This window comes from Suncus etruscus, chromosome 4, assembly GCF_024139225.1.
Source record: "Suncus etruscus isolate mSunEtr1 chromosome 4, mSunEtr1.pri.cur, whole genome shotgun sequence".
Classification (NCBI taxonomy): domain Eukaryota; kingdom Metazoa; phylum Chordata; class Mammalia; order Eulipotyphla; family Soricidae; genus Suncus; species Suncus etruscus.
Window position 1 is genome coordinate 77,250,566 of NC_064851.1, and position 16,388 is coordinate 77,266,953.

The 16,388-nt window shown below is 37.3% G+C and overlaps 1 protein-coding gene and 1 non-coding gene across 2 annotated transcripts in view; one reads left to right on the forward strand and one right to left on the reverse strand.

Moving 5' to 3' along the window:
* The window catches only part of SOBP (sine oculis binding protein homolog), a 162,942-nt gene that overhangs the window by 23,590 nt on the left and 122,964 nt on the right, over positions 1-16,388 (forward strand). The window lies entirely within an intron of this gene.
* On the reverse strand, positions 12,952-13,058 carry LOC126008405 (U6 spliceosomal RNA). Its single transcript, XR_007495738.1, has one exon. It is a non-coding gene; the product is annotated as a U6 spliceosomal RNA (small nuclear RNA).

Here is a 16,388-nt window from a genome sequence, read left to right on the forward strand (position 1 = left end):
ATAAATGAATAAGTGGCTGATGCCCCAATTCCTAGTGTGCAGTATAAGGTTTTGTTTATTACTGATAAAATGCCATTGTTCAGTTTGGAATGGTCCCGACCTATCTCAGTTAAGCACAGTCTTCCCAACAGCCATGTCAGTCATTATTTGTGGATAAGGTGAGTCCACATATCATCCAGAAACTTGCATCTAGTCAATTATTTCAATTCTTCCTCTTGTAGAAAGATTGACCAGAGTAGTTACTGAAGGTACCTGAGCTGAGGCACATTCACTGTCAGTTTTCTGACTCGCATGCAGGCTCACGGGGCATTCCTGAGGGAAACTAGTAAACGGTGTAATGTCTGCAAGCAAAATGCCCTGTGATAATCGGCCTCTGAATAATTTATAGTTGTTTGCAGGTGGCTGTTGCTGAGGTGTGCATATCTTGTGGGATAGGGAAGATAAAACTATGTATACTTTGAATTTCTAGAGACAAAATAGCTCTTAGCCTTCAATATTATTGAAGCTATGGAAAAAGCTAATGGTACCTGCTACTTGTATTATATCCTTTGTGAAACTTTATATCCTTTATGAAACTCCTTCCCATTTATTATTTTATTTTTTTTTAAAAATAACTCTGGGAAATAGCATGTTGGATGACATTAAGTAAAGAACTGAAGCTGAAAAAGGTTAAATGGCTTTCTCCAGATCATGTGGCTTCTGAGTATTTGAGCCAAGACTCAAGCTGTCTTCCACCTATGAATCCAATATTTTTTTTTAAATATTAAGTTGCCTTTTGGGCATATCTGTGCAAACTACCCTAGAATGAAACAAAATAAGGATCATTTTAAGTCTTTTGCTTTGAAAATAGACAATTAGTTGGGGAGCCAATTTTTCCAGGTGAAAGGTGTTTTTTTTGGAGGGGGGGGTCATACCCAGTGGTACCTCCCTGGCTCTGCACTCAGGGGATTTTCCTGGTGATGCTCAGGAGTCCATATGGGAACCCTGGTCTGCTGCGTGCAAGACAAATTACCTTATCCACTGTGCTGTCATTCTGGCCCCAGAAAGTTATTTTTTAAATGACCCTCTTTTGGGAAACTGCAGTTCTTTTCTTAGTCCAAGGATATATACATTTATAATCTTGCAAGACCTGGTAGGGGGAATGCTCAAGCATGTTTTTATAGAACTTGCCATGATGAGGCAAGTTGCCTCTTGTACAAGGTGCTGCATCTGGTCACTGGTCACTAAGATTGAGTTTGCTGTTCTTGGGCAAATTCCTTACTATCCTCTGTCCATATCCGGCAGCTAGAGATACCTGTGGAATACTTGTGATTGGGAATATGGAGCTACCATGCTCTCTTGGATCCATTCTCCCTCTGTTCATTTGCATGGAGAAGTGTGGATGTGTATGTTTTGAGCATAGGAAAATGCATTTTCCGTGCATACCCCGGCCCCCTTTTATCTGGAGAGAGGGAACACCCTGTGCTATTTGTCCATCTTCCAAAGTTACACTGGTCTTTTTCCCTTCAGAGACAGAATCTGGTCTTGGGAGTAAGATTTGTGACATCACAGTTGTTACTATGGTGATAGACTTGTTATGAACATGGTAATGATCTAATTCTGCACATTATATTCCCCCCCTTAAGCAGTGAAGAGAATCACTGATTTTCCTAAAATAAAAATCTCAGACTTCCACGGTGTCTAGGAAGTGGACAGAATAAGATTTTATCCCACTGAACAGCCATTAAAAAAAGCTATTATAAGAATAATATTAGAAAATTCAAAATATAGATTGACCCTTCCTTTTTTCCTTTTCCTTCTAGCATTCCTTTATTCCTTTATCCTATGAAAGGATGATATAAAACCTTTCTTTGCTAATTTAAAAAAAACCACAGCATGAACATGATCTTATGTGGCAGGAGATATATCAGTAATTAGTAAGAGTCTTGAAAGATAACTCAGGTTAATTATATTATAACCTTGCTGTAATTCTTCTCATATTAGATATTTTAAAAAATAGGGCTCAGCCTTTTGGGACTTCTCTAATAGAGAGCGTGTGCCTGTAGAGGGCTTTCACTATGGTCTGTCAGAACCAGGCTCTAATGAATCTCTATGAGAATTCTTAGGCCAGCTTGCAGCCCCAAAATTTGAATACTAAAGAAGTCTTTCAATATAGATTTAAAAAATATTTTTTCAAAGATTTTCTGTTTATCCTTGTTTGCAAGTGTGGCAACCTTCTGTGCTATAGACAGGTTTGCTTCTTGGTGCAGTGGTTGAGAAGGTTTGTACCTTCCCACCTTATCTGGGTAACTAGTTTGAATAGGGATTTTTTAAAAATAATTTTTATTGTGATTAAAGTGAATTATGAATCTTTAACAGTAATATTTAAGGTACATAGTGACAATGAATCAGAGCCATTCCCACCACCAGTGTTGTCCTCCTTCCACTCCTGTATCTTCCTCTTTTGTCCCCCAGACTGCTAGTGTAACTGGTCCCCTCTATGTATAACTTGTTGGAGATTGGGTATTGATTCTATTGTCATTGACTTTGGGTTTGGTGTTTAAGCCTGATCATTTTTTATTTCCACTCAATATTCAGATGACTCTTTGGTCCTGGTACCATTCATTTCCCCCCACCCTTCAATTTATGAGGCAGAACAAGATGATTCAAGTTATGTGGTTCTGTTGGAGAAAAAAAAAGAAAGAAAAAAGGAAAAAAAACCCTTAAAGGAGTCCATCTAGAGGTTATAAATATCAAATTAAAAGAAGAAAGGGAAAAAAGAAGAAAAACATTACAAAAAAAAACAAAAACCAAACCCAAAACAAAAAAGCAAACAAAACACCAAAACCAGCAACTACAAAAAAAGCACAACAGCATCAAAAACCAACAACTAAATAATAACCACAAGAACAAAAAAAAAAAAAAAAAAAAAAAAAGGAAGGAGGGCTGGTATAGTAAGATTTTGTTGTTGTTGTTGTTGTTCTTCTTCTTCTTCTTCTTCTTCTTTCTTCTTCTTTTTCTCCTTCTCCTCTTCCTCTTCCTCCTCCTCCCTTCCCCTCCCTCTCCCCTCCTCATCCTCCTCCCCCTCCCCATCCTCCTCCTCTTCTTCTTTGCATAGGCACAGTAAGTATTGGGGAAATTAGAAAGGGAATTCCCTTGGTCTAAGAGATACAGGATTTCTCCTCCTGAAGCATACTGTCATGGGAACAACTGCTGGCTCCATACATGCTCATTTTCATACTCCAAGGTCTTTTTATGATGCCAGGAAACTTTTCACTCAGTTATGGATGATAAAATCAGGCCTCTGTAGCTAGAGATCTTGGTATTTGCACAGGTCATAGGACGAAGTCTAGGATAGAGTCTTTATGGTAAAACAGGGATTTTATCTCCTCATCTCTGACTTAGTTTATGACAGCATTTGCTCTCAAGAATTAAAATACACATATACACATACATACACAAAAGTCATTTCAATAAAATGATTGTTGTAGGAGCTGGAAAGATTGTACATGGGTTAATGTATTTTCCCTGCCCCTACCCAACCTGGGTTTGGTCCTCAGTACCACAAATGGTCCCCTGAACACCACCAGGAATGATCCCTGAACACAGCCTGGAGTAAGCGCTAACATTATCAGGTATGGTCCTGAAACCAAAACAACAAAACTTCAAATGGTTAGTCTAATAGCTTCTATTTATGTGAAGAAGATGAAATGCAATACCTTCTTCTAGGGCAAGTTTTACTGCATTCTACAAATTGACTCGGTATCCAGGAAACACATTTTAGATTCGAGTCTTTTGACAGGTTTCTCCAGAGGCTAACAAGTCCAGAAGCCTTCCTAATCCATGAATACTTAAAATAAATGTAGTGAAATTACAGAAGGAAAAAACCCCAAACAGGAGGAAACCTCCTCAATGCACTTTCAAATATCATATCTTTGACCTCAGTTGGTAAGTGGCCTTATCCTTCTTCAGTTGACAATGTAAGGGGGCAGGGTGGGTTGAGCTACATTTCACACTGACTTATACAGAGACAGAACAGGCTCCTAGGGCCATCTTGAGTTCCTGTGTGCAGGAGCCTCTTAGCTTTCTTTGAAAACAGCGACCATTTCCTCTCTAGGATGGTTTGCTTTCAGTGAGTTTTCCAAATTTGTGTTCAGTCATAGTCATGGAAATATGATATATTTTTTCAGGCAAATCTTGAGACTCTTTAGGGGTTAAGAATTAGGCCCTGAGGAACCATTAGTTTAACTGAGAATATGGAAAACATTCACGTGATCTCTTAAGCTCTATGTATATAGCCGAGTAACTCAGAGTTAATAAGCATGTTACTTTTTGGCTCTTTTTAATTCTTACATAGAGTTATACTTTCAGGGAAGTGGGAATCAGAATGTGGTTTACATTATGATCATTATTTATTTTATCTGTTATTCAATCTTCTTGGGGTTTGCAAATGAACGATGTAGTCCAAGTAGCCATTGAGAAAACAGGATTTAATCAAAATTGTTTCGCCACTTATTTATTTGTCCAACTTAAAAAATAAGATTGTTAAATAAAATTACCTAGCGCTAATGGGATTTGGATGACTTGATATATATATAAAACAGACACATTTCTCAGAAGAAAAAAGAGGTTCATTGAACCCTCATAATTTTTCCAAGTGACATAGAACAAGGACAGGAGGAATTCTGTGAATGACTGGAAAAGGAGTAGTTAATAGTGTAATGATATGATCTCATCATAGTTAATGTTTTGGAGCATTCATAATAGATCAAGAATTAAGCTAACAGATTATCGCATTTAATTTTCATAACAACATGATGTAGATATTATTATGTGCCTTATTTTACAGACAGAAAGACTTAAGACCCCAGAAAAAATAAATCAGCTTTTCTGAGAGATGTAATAAGTAGCAGACCTGATATTTTAATCTAGGTTTGATGTCTCTTTACCCCTATTTGAAACCATTAAACCACTAAGTTATCTAAAATACTATTTCAGTATTTACATTTACATATACATATTCAGTACATACGTTTACTGACTATGCTTCACATTGTACTATATAATACAAATATATGTATTTTCATCCCTAACCACCAAAAACTTACCAAGTAGTTGGCATATACTCAAAGCATCCTTCTGGTTTTACCTGGAAAGTATAATATTAGAAAGACAGATAAATGGAAGTAGCATAAAATCTATAGGCAGGTAATAAGGAACTGTAGTTTTGTTCAGCTGAGGAAGGATTCAAAGACCCAAAGGATGAAGCCTGAAAATGTTATCTACTCTGATATTGGTCTTATATTATTTTATTTTTTTTTATATAGCAAGGGTTCTTTAAAAGTTGTATAATTCCAGACTTGAGCAGTGGCGCAGGCAGTAAGGCATTTGCCTTGCATGCGCTAATCTAGGATGAACTGAAGTTCGACCCCCCAGCATCCCAAATGGTCCCCCAAGCCAGGGGAGATTTCTGAGTGCATAGCCAGGAGTAATGCATCACTGGGTATGGCCCCAAAACAAAAACAAAACAAAACAAAAGTTGTATAATTCCAACCAAAATCAAGCAAATAATAACATACTTACTCCTTTTAAATACCAAATACCAGGTGTAATTTGAATGGTAATTATGATAGGGTAAAAAAGACTACCAAAGCAAACACCACAAATCCCAAACTGTTAATACTTAGATATACATTTTATTAGAATATAAATTTTCTGGGGCCAGAGTGATAATACAGCAGCAGGGCATTTGTCTTGCACATGGCCAATCTGGGATGAACCTGGATTCAATCTCCGGCATCCCATATAATTCCCCGAGCCTGTCAGAGCGATTTCTGAGGGCAAAGCCAGGAGTAATTTCTGACCACTTCTGGGTGTGGCCCAAAAACAAACAAAAAAATCCCATAAATTTACTAATTTTTAAGATATATAATTGTGGATAAGTCAGTTAATATGGCTAAGCTTTGGTTTCTTGTCTGAAAAGCTAAGATAATATGTAATTTTTCTACATCTATGAAGTTCTGAATTTGTGACTTGTATAGTCAATATTCAACCTGATTTTAAAATTCCAAAGGGTTTATGTTAGTAGATTGTAATATGTATTCGTTAATTAAATTATGACATAGAAATAAAACTCACCTAAATGCGTGGTTAAGACAACCTAAATTGGGGCCGGAGAGATAGCATGGAGGTAAGGCATTTGCCTTTCATGCAGAAGGTCATTGGTTCGAATTCTGGCATCCCATATGGTCCCCTGAGCCTGCCAGGAGCTATTTCTGAGCATGGAGCCAGGAGTAACTCCTGAGCACTGCTGGGTGTGACCCAAAAACCAAAAAAAAAAAAAAAAAAAAAAAAAAAGACAAACAAAATCATAGTGCTTAAATACTTATATGAAAGAAAAAAATAATAAAAATATAAATAAAATCTGATGCAAGGTTTATAGTACTTATGATAAATGATTTTAACTTTGAAAGAATGAGTGATTTGAAATAATTTGCTTAATATTTAGAAAAAGTGTTAGAGGGGACCACTTACTCTAGCAGCCCGGGGGTTGATGGTGGGGTATATGGGTTGCAAGAAGGGAACAGGGGTGGGGGAGAACAAATTTGGTGATGGGTATTCCCCTAATTCAATGTTAATATGTACCTAAAATACTACTGTGAAAGATATGTAAGCCAATATGGTCAAAATAAAAATTAAAAAAAAGGAAAAAAAGGAAAATGTGTTAGAGAATAATGTGAAATGCTAATAAATGCAAAGACAATATTATCCATGTTTACTCAGAATAATTGCTTTATTCTGTTTTTGTCTTCAGAGGAGTTCCCCAGAATTATTTTGGGGAATTATTCAGAATTATTCTGAACTGCATCTGGCAGTGCCAGGAGCCATACAATGTCAAGGATCAAATCTGTGGCTTCAGACATTTTTTCCCATTTGAGTTAGCTATCCCCTCAGAAGTCACCACTCTGATGCTGTGAGATCTTTGGAAGTAATGGATATCTACAAAAGAGAGCTCTGCTGTATTTATATGTATCAAACACAAAAAAGAAATAGGAATAAAGGCATTAAATAATAAAACATTTTCTACAAATAAGGTTTTTATTTTCATTTTTGGTTTAGAGTCACACCCAGTTGTGCGTAGGGTAGACCCTGGCTCTGTGTTGCAGGGATCACTCCTAGCAGTGCTCAGGGTATTGCACGGCATTCCAAGGCTTGAACCTGGGTTAGTTACATGCAAAGCAAGTGACTTATTCACAGTACTATCTTTCCAACCCCTCTAAAAATAATTTCTAGACCCAGATAGCTTCAGTGCTGAATTTGGCCAAACCTTTAAGGAAAAAATTAAATCAAACTCAGAGAAATCTTCCTATACAATAGGAAACTAACCAGTTTCATTGATTCTATGATTCCAATATGACCTGGGTACTATCACATAATAAAGGCATTAGAACTAAAGAAAATGATAATTTAATGCAATCATTACATTAAGTAGAAAACTTATGTTTATTAGGAACACCTGTTTAAAATCCTGAAAAGAAGTATAACAACTACAGAACAATGATAAATGCAAAAGAACCATCTTAACTAATTTAAATCTTTTCTAAGAATGCAAGGTTCTTAAAATTTACTGAATAAAATTAATCATATTATGGGCCAAAGAGATAGCATGGAGGTAGGGTGTTTGCTGTGTCTACAGAAGGACAGTGGTTCAAATCCCAGCATCCTATATGGTCCCCCAGGCCTGCCAGGAGTGACTCCTGAGCACAGAGCCAGTAGTAACCCCTGAAAGCTGCCGGGTGTGATCCAAAAATAAAAAAAAAAATTAATCATATTAATAATAAAATGAAACATCATATAATATTCTCAATTTGTCTAGATAGATAACTGATAAAGTTTCACACTATTAAATTTTGGCAAATTTAAAAAAGAATGGAAATTTCTTAATGGGACAAATAATGTCCTCAAATAATGCAAACAACTCACATTTAGTATTGAAATATTGTAGGTTTTCCTTTTGATATTTTTAAGAATGACATCAAGATAACCACTATTACCAATTCTATTACATTATATACTAGAATTAATAAACTATAATAAAGTTTACAAAAAGAAAAATATATCATTTGGTGATAGTGTTTTTTTCTTTTTTTTTCCCCCCCCGCATTTTGGGCCACACCCCATCATGCTCTGGGGTTACTCCTGGCTAGGCACTCAGAAATCAGTCCTGGCTTGAGGAACCATATGGGACACCAGGGGATCGAACTGCAGTTCAACCTAGGTTAGCGAGTGCAAGGCAAATGCCCTACTGCTTGCGCCACTGCTCCAGTCCCTGATGATAGTGTTTTTGAGACTCCTTTCTTTTCTTAGTCCACAGGTATGCTATTATAATGAGTGCATTTATCAAGATTTCTAAAAGGGTTAGAGCAATAGTATAGTGGAGAGGGCTTTTGCCTTTCAAGCTGCCAAACCAGGTTTGATCCCCAGCATCTCATATGGTTCCCCAAGCCTGCCAGGAGTAATTCCTTAGCACAGAGCTAGAGTAACCCCTGAGCATCTCTGGGTGTGGCCCAAAAGAAAGAAAGAAGATATCTGAATATAGTTGATATTTTCATTCATTTTTTTCTTCATATACCCATAGAATAAAAACTTAAAGGATCTAAAAATGTCCTTTAAAGATAGCTTCAAGTTATCACATACCTAGAAAAAAATATTAAAAAATGTGCAAAATTGTTAGAGAACTAGAAATATTGCTTATAGAATTAAAATAATAATTGAATAAGTGGAGACACACCATGTCTCTGACTTGGAGAATAAATATTCTAAAAAGGCAAATTATTCTTCATTTGATATATGTATTTAATTCAATTCTGCTAAACCATAAGCTCCCAACATAAAATTTTGTAGCACTTGAGGGGCTGGAGAGATAATATAGGAGATAATGTACTTGGCTTACATGTGGCCAAACCAGGTCCTATCCCTGGCATCCCAGGTCCTCTGAGGGGCTGGAGAGATAATATAGGAGATAATGTACTTGGCTTACATGTGGCCAAATCAGGTCCTATCCCTGGCATCCCAGGTCCTCTGAGCCTGTCAAGGGTGGTTCCTGAGTGCAAAGAACTGGGAGTAAGCCCTGAGCACTTAATGCATGTGGCCCCAAAACAAAACAAAAAAACATTTTGTGGAACTTAAAAAACTGATTCACAAATGTGCATGGAGATTCAAATTCAAGACAATTTAGAAAAAGAAACAAAATATACAAAATGAAAAGAATTAAACTAAGATCTTGACACTTATTATTAGACTAAAATAATGAAGATAATGTGATGGTGATACATCATACAGTTGTATATTTCAGTGGAGCTGGGAAACAAATCTAATCAGTTGCTTGATTTATGAAAATTATATTAGCTTTGTTGTCATAACAAAATATTGTAGCCTGGGTGACTTCAATAGTCAAAATTTGTCTTACAATTCTGAAAAATAGTAAGATCAAACTCCTTAGGCTCAATGTCTGGTCTGGATGCAGAAGGTTGGTGGTTCGAAACCCAGCATCCCATATGGTCTCCCCAGCCACCTGACAGGAGCAATTTCTAAGCATAGAGCCAGGAGCAACCCCTGAGCGCTGCCGGGTGTGACCCAAAAACAACAACAAAAAGATTCTTGAATTGTAGTATATTTCCAATGCCTCCTGAGTCCTTGTGTAGTAGAGAATGAGAGAAATTTTCTGGTATTCTTTAAAGGATGCTAATTTCATTGAGCTTGAGTTCTATCCTCCTGGCATCACCTAACATAATTAACTCTCTAATTTTTATTTTATTTTATTTTTTTTTGGTTTTTGGGTCACACCCGGCAGCGCTCAGGGGTTACTCCTGGCTCCATGCTCAGAAATCACTCCTGGCATGGTCGGGAGACCATATGGGATGCTGGGATTCAAACCAATGACCTTCTGCATGAAAGGCAAATGCCTTATCTCCATGCTATCTCTCTGGCCCCATTCTAATTTTTTTTTTTTTTGGTTAACCTAACATAATTAACTCTCAAATGACCCATCTCTTAATACTAACTCAGTGGGAGCTAGGGATTCAACATATGAATTTTGAAAGGATGCAATCAATCATTTCATAATAACAATGATGATAATGTGGAGCAGTGAGGAGAGGATTGTCCTCAATGAGGATGTATATAGGAAAGATAGTGTATATATTGAGACTTAACACCACTCATGAAAAATTGGTTTTAGGTGGATTGTTGAAATAAATGTGACTGATGATCTATAGAGCTTTGGAGAATATTATTTTTGGTTTACATATATTTCCATCGTTGTTTGTGTTTTGAGGCATGCCACGTGGTGTCAGGGGTCTCAAACTCGCGGCCTGCAGGCCGTTTGCGTTCCTCCGTATAACATTTTGTGGCCCGCGGCCGGCCTTCAAATATCACAGTATTCGCGATTATTCGCTTACCAAATAATCACAATAAAAATCTCATTAGTAAGAAAAAAATCGCATTAAACATTCGCATACCCCAAGCAGTTCCGTTAGGGGTATGCAAATGTTTAATGCGATTTTTTTTTGCGATTTTTTTCTTAGTAATGCGATTTTTTATTGCGAATATTCGGTGAGCGAAATCCCTTATGCGGCCCTGCCTCACTTTGCCTCCTGAGGCCCCCAGGTAAATTGAGTTTGAAACCCCTGTGTTAGGGGATTCCCACTTCTCTTCCTGGGAATTTGCCCTCTGGGGTGCTTGGTGAATCATAAGGGCCAGGGATTCTTTATGCAAAGCATGAACTCAGTCTTTTGAACTATCTCTTCAGTTATCAGCTTAACACCTTTATGCCAGCATTGCATTTTGTGTTAATTAAGCCATAATCAAGTATGAGCCATCAATGGCATGTGCCATGTCAACATGTTTTGTTTTTTTTTCCTGAAAGCTTCGAAATCACATGTAGGTTTTCTCTATTATCCACTTTTCAGGTCTTTATTATTTTTATTGCTCCAGTCTCCCTCCCATACTATGGTTCTTGCCCTTAAAACAAAACCCATACAAATAAATAAGCATTCGAAGCCTGGTGAGTTTTTTATTTTATTTTATTTTTTTAAGTTGAAAATGCTGACAACTTCTCAAGGAGAAAAACAAGAAAAACAAACTGAAATGTGCAAATTAGTTTTGAGTAACTGCTGCAAACAGATTTGGAACAATTCTAATCAATTTTTTAAAAGACTTAATAATGGTTTTAATAAAATTAAAAAATACTTAGACTATTCCCATTATTTGTCTTCATACATAAAGTATATTTATCACTTATGTCAAACAGAAGCAAAAGTAGGGAAAGACAACATTTTTTTTTACCTTTTGAAATTAAAGTACGTTATTTAAACACCGTGGTTTACCAAGTTGTTCATAATATAGTTGTTTCAGGCATTCCATGTTCAACACCAATTCCACCACCTGTGTGACCTTCCCTTTACCAATGACCCATTTCAACATGTCAACATGTTAAACTAAAAATACTACGCATAAAAATGCTTTTTAAATAAACTTCAAAGGAAGAATTTCTGTTGACTAAAAATCATCTTTCAAAAGAATAAAAAGGCGGCCCAGAGAGATAGCACAGCGGCATTTGCCTTACAAGCAGCCGATCCAGGACCAAAGGTGGTTGGTTCGAATCCCGGTGTCCCATATGGTCCCCCGTGCCTGCCAGGAGCTATTTCTGAGCAGACAGCCAGCAGTAACCCCTGAGCAACACTGGGTGTGGCCCAAAAACCAAAAAAAAAAAAAAAAAAAAAAAAGAATAAAAAGGCAAATCACTTAGTGAACAGTGATATGTTGTTGATAATGTCTTATGATGATTCATAATTATATAATCACAATATATAAGAGGTTTGGAGGAAGAAAGACAATTGTCCTGTGAAGCAAATTCTAATTTGATCCTTAATAACATATATGATATCTGGAACACCACCAGTAATGACCCCTGAACACTGAGCTAAGGATAACCTTTGCTGGGTGTGACTCTGCTCTCCACCCCAAAATACCATATAAAATAGAACCCATATGAAAATTTTTCTAAACAAAATGGATAAATGAGAAAAAGATGTAAATGGCATGTTAAAAAAGAAAATCTTCAACTGGCTCATAAACATATTAGAAGTTATTAAATTTTAGTAGTCATTAGGAAAATAGAATTTAAAATCATGATGAGAGAGCATGAAAGTTAGTGTGAAAATTAAATCAATTGTCAATGCCAAGTGTTGGAGAGGAAATAGAACAATTGAAACTCATGTTCTGCTAGTGAGATTATAAATCAGTCCTACTACTCAAGATAAATTTTAGCATCTATTAATGTTGTATATATACATTCAATTAATTATCTAGTAATTCACCCTCAATTACTCTGCATTTATATGTGGATATGCCCATTTAATGAATAATCTATGTATTCATTTAGAGAATTGCCCCAAACATATATATGAGTCTAAGATATAAAAGAATCTTCATAAAGAACACTTCATCATAACAATTAATAGAAAAGAACTGAAGTTGTGTGACTATTGTGTATTCTTCATTCAGAGAAAAGAATTTCTATCTCAAAACATATCAGGTCATTGACTTAGAGACCTAGATTAATTAAAACAAGACTTTAACTCTTTTTCCTCCTGATTTAAACAACGAAGTCCTTGAATTTAATTTAATATTTTTATTTTATATTGAGTTTATTCATTATATTTTCAGACTGAGTATTTTAAATGCCATTCTATTTTGCTTGCTTGTTTGTTTGTTTGTAAAAACAAACTGCTGGGTCAGACCCAGCAGCACTCAGGTTATTCCTGGCTCTGTGCTCAGCAATCACACTCCTGGCAGGCTCAGGGAACCATATGGGACGCCGGGATTCAAACCACCGCCCTTCTGCACGCAAGGCAAACACCTTACCTCCATGCTATCTCTCTGACCCCTTAAATGCCAGTCTTTTTTTTTTTTAATATGGAACGCTTCATGAATTTGCGTGTCATCCTTGCGCAGGGGCCATGCTAATCTTCTCTGTATCGTTCCAATTTTAGTATATATGCTGCCGAAGCGAGCACTTAAATGCCATTCTTATTAAGAAATTACCATATTTCTAAATTATTTATGGTGAAGCCTGTAAGTTTTTGTTTGTTTTTGTTTTGGGGCCACACCCGGCAGCGCTCAGGGGTTACTCCTGGCTCTCTGCTCAGAAATCGCTCCTGGCAGGCACAGGGGACCATATGGGATGCCGGGATTCGAACTACCCTTGGTCCTGGGTCAGCTGCTGGCAAGGAAACGCCCAACCACTGTGCTATCTCTCCGGCCCTGAAGTCTGTAAGTTAAATTAAAGGGATACCACATATGTATCTGGGGCCAAAGCAATGTGCAGTGAGTGGGGCATTTGCCTTGCACGCATCTGACCTGAGTTCTCTTCCTGGCATTCTATATGGTTCCCTAAGCCCTTCAAGAGTAATTCCTGAGTGTAGGCAAGGAGTACTTGAGCACTGCTGGGTGTGACTTCCACCCCTATCCCCCGTAAAGAACACCTCCCTTCCACAAAAAACACAGTAGCCTACTTTTGCTATAGTGTAGAGAGAAATGAATGGGTCTTGGATGAATGACAAAAGTAGAACATAAAATATTCTGTACCAGTGATTCATGTTAGAGAGTATCTTTGGCACTATCTGGAGATAGTTTTGATGGTTAGAACTAGGAGAGAGGATGCTCTTAGCAGCTAATGAATAGAAATAAGGGTTGTTGCCATCCTTCAAAACATAGGACCTTGGTTGAGAAAACGGGGTCTGCAGCTCTGTAGAGCGCATCTCTAATGTACCACTCCAGTTCCTCTTGGTCCTTTCTCTTCCTGTAGCAATTGTCAAAGCATAGGGATAGCTTAGTTATGTACATTCAGAATGAGCCTTGCCTCAGACCTCTAGTGTTTGTATCTAGCTTCCTTTCTCTGGGACCTCTCTGATATGGCAGCATGAGCTTTATGGAAATCCTGTTGGCATGTGCTCTCACATGTGTGATTTGAAAGTTTAGGGAATTAACACAGTAGACCAATGGGGGTATGAGAGCAGATGGAGCCATTCTTATTCTTTTGTTGCCTGGGTAAATAGTTATTAATTGTATTTTCTAAATGCCAAAGAAAGCTCTTTATGATCTATCCTTAGCCTTTAAGGGTGACTAATTTAGTAAATTTTGTGTTGGCTCATGGTAATTCTTTATTCTTTTCTCCTATTTACTGGTTCTACATGCCTTGTGAACTGCCTTCATGCAAGACTTTGTTTTCTGGGAAACTCAAATTAAAATACCTCTGTGTGTATTTCCACAGTGAAAGATTAGAAATTAGTGGAAAAGAACATGAAGAGTTTGAATTTTATGAACATTCAATTTCCCCCGCAAAGTCAAGCAAATGTAAAGGAGTACAAAAAGATGACAAGATTCTTGGTGGCATAGATATGGAAGAGGTTGGAATGGGCCACTTATAAATGAGTTCTATAAGCAAAATATTTTTTTAGCTTCTTTACATGGACAAGAGACAACAATGATGTCCCTATAGAAGAAGATAAAAGGAGAAAATTAAGTTAGGAGTTCATGAAAAAGAGGAAAGAAAAATGTATCCTTATTCTGGATCTTTTAAATGGATCTTGTGATTTGTTTTGTTTTGGATCACACCCAGTGGTGCTCAGGGCTTTAGTCCTAGCTCTGCACTCAGAAATCACTCCTGGCAGGCTCGGGGGACCATATGGGATGCTGGTATTTGAACCACTGTCTGTCCTGAATCGGCTGTGTGCAGGCAAATGCCCTACCGCTGTGCTATAACTCTAGCCCCCTTCTTCGATGTTTTTTTTTAATGAACACAAATAGAAGCACTGGTGTCAGTGGTGGAAAAAGGGAGCTGGAGAGATACTACAGTAGGGAAGGCACTTACTTTTTATACTTTCGACCTGGATTCAATCTCCTGTACCTCACATGGTCTGTTGAGCCTCTTTAGGAATGGTCCCTGAGCACAGAGCCAGCAGTAATCCTGAGCACCACAAGGTATGATATCCCCTTCTCCCAAGTAAAGTTTTTGGGAGGTGAGAGGGAAAGAAGAGGCACAAAAACACCAGATCCTGCTTACATGTAACAGCATAAATGGTATATCTTGGAATTGATATATATATATATATATATATATATACATTATATATCATTCTTTCCAAGTACCTCATAGACATAAACACATGGTTTCTACAGCTATATATGCATTTATGCATATGTATATACATACATGTATGCACATGTATATACATATATATGATATACATATACATACATATATGTATATACATATATATAGTCTTTTGGTCATGCATTATTGCCTTTCAAACAAGATTTCGGTAGGCAATTCAAGAAAGATGAAGGGGACAGAAATTGTTGCATTGTTTTAATAGGGTTTCCTAGTTCTTTTTATCATGTTCAAATGAAGGACATTTTCCTTACTTTATTGAGTTTGAAGCTCTGGACCTGGGAAGGAGAAAACAGTGAGGGCTTTATCCTTACCAGATATTAATTTGACATTCTACCAACCAAACCCCAGTTTCTGGTCTGTCAATACATCTCCCCCAGGTTAGCAAGCCCAGCATGATTTCTCTTGGTAGGACTACCTGGAACTTTGAAAAGTGGGATATGCCTATTGTATCTCACTGTCTAGCTACTTTTTTTTTTAGCCATACCTCACAATGCTCAGGGCTTACTCCTGGCTCTGCACTCAGGGATCACTCCTGGCAGAGCTTGGAGGACTATATCACATGCTGGATACAAACTTAAGTCATCTATGTGTAAGACAAGTACCCTTCCAGTATACTATTGCTATGTTCCTATATCAAACTGCTTGTAGTCTATCTGGTGGTTCCCAGCTACATCCAGATCTACAACTTGCTGGTGATAAAATCCTGAATTTAGGCCTGGCTTTTCCTCTTTTTTTTAATACTATATCTCAACCTTTTCCTGGGTCAAGGAAGAAACCATCCTTTTGGAAACTCCTTTGGCCCTTAATTATCTTTGTCACTGTAGTCCTAGTGACTAATACAATGCCTGCACAAAGTTGAATAAGTAAGTGAATCCTTTGTCTCCAATTAAGATTTCTCCTCTGGGGAGATTTTTTTTTTAACTACTGTGGGCCCCATTAAGCTTAATTAATGGGAGAGCCAGATTTCGAGGGGGAAATGAGCCCTTTAAATACAGAGTAGGTAATAGAAATCCTTTCCTTGCTGTGAGGTCCTATATAAAGCAAATGGACCCTTTAGTTTTAGTATTCAGCCATTTGTATTTCTTTGGGAAGGATACATAAAGATGGGGCTGGGGGCCTTCCAAGCAGTGATGTATTGCTACAACATGCCTTTTTACCTGGCTCCCTTATT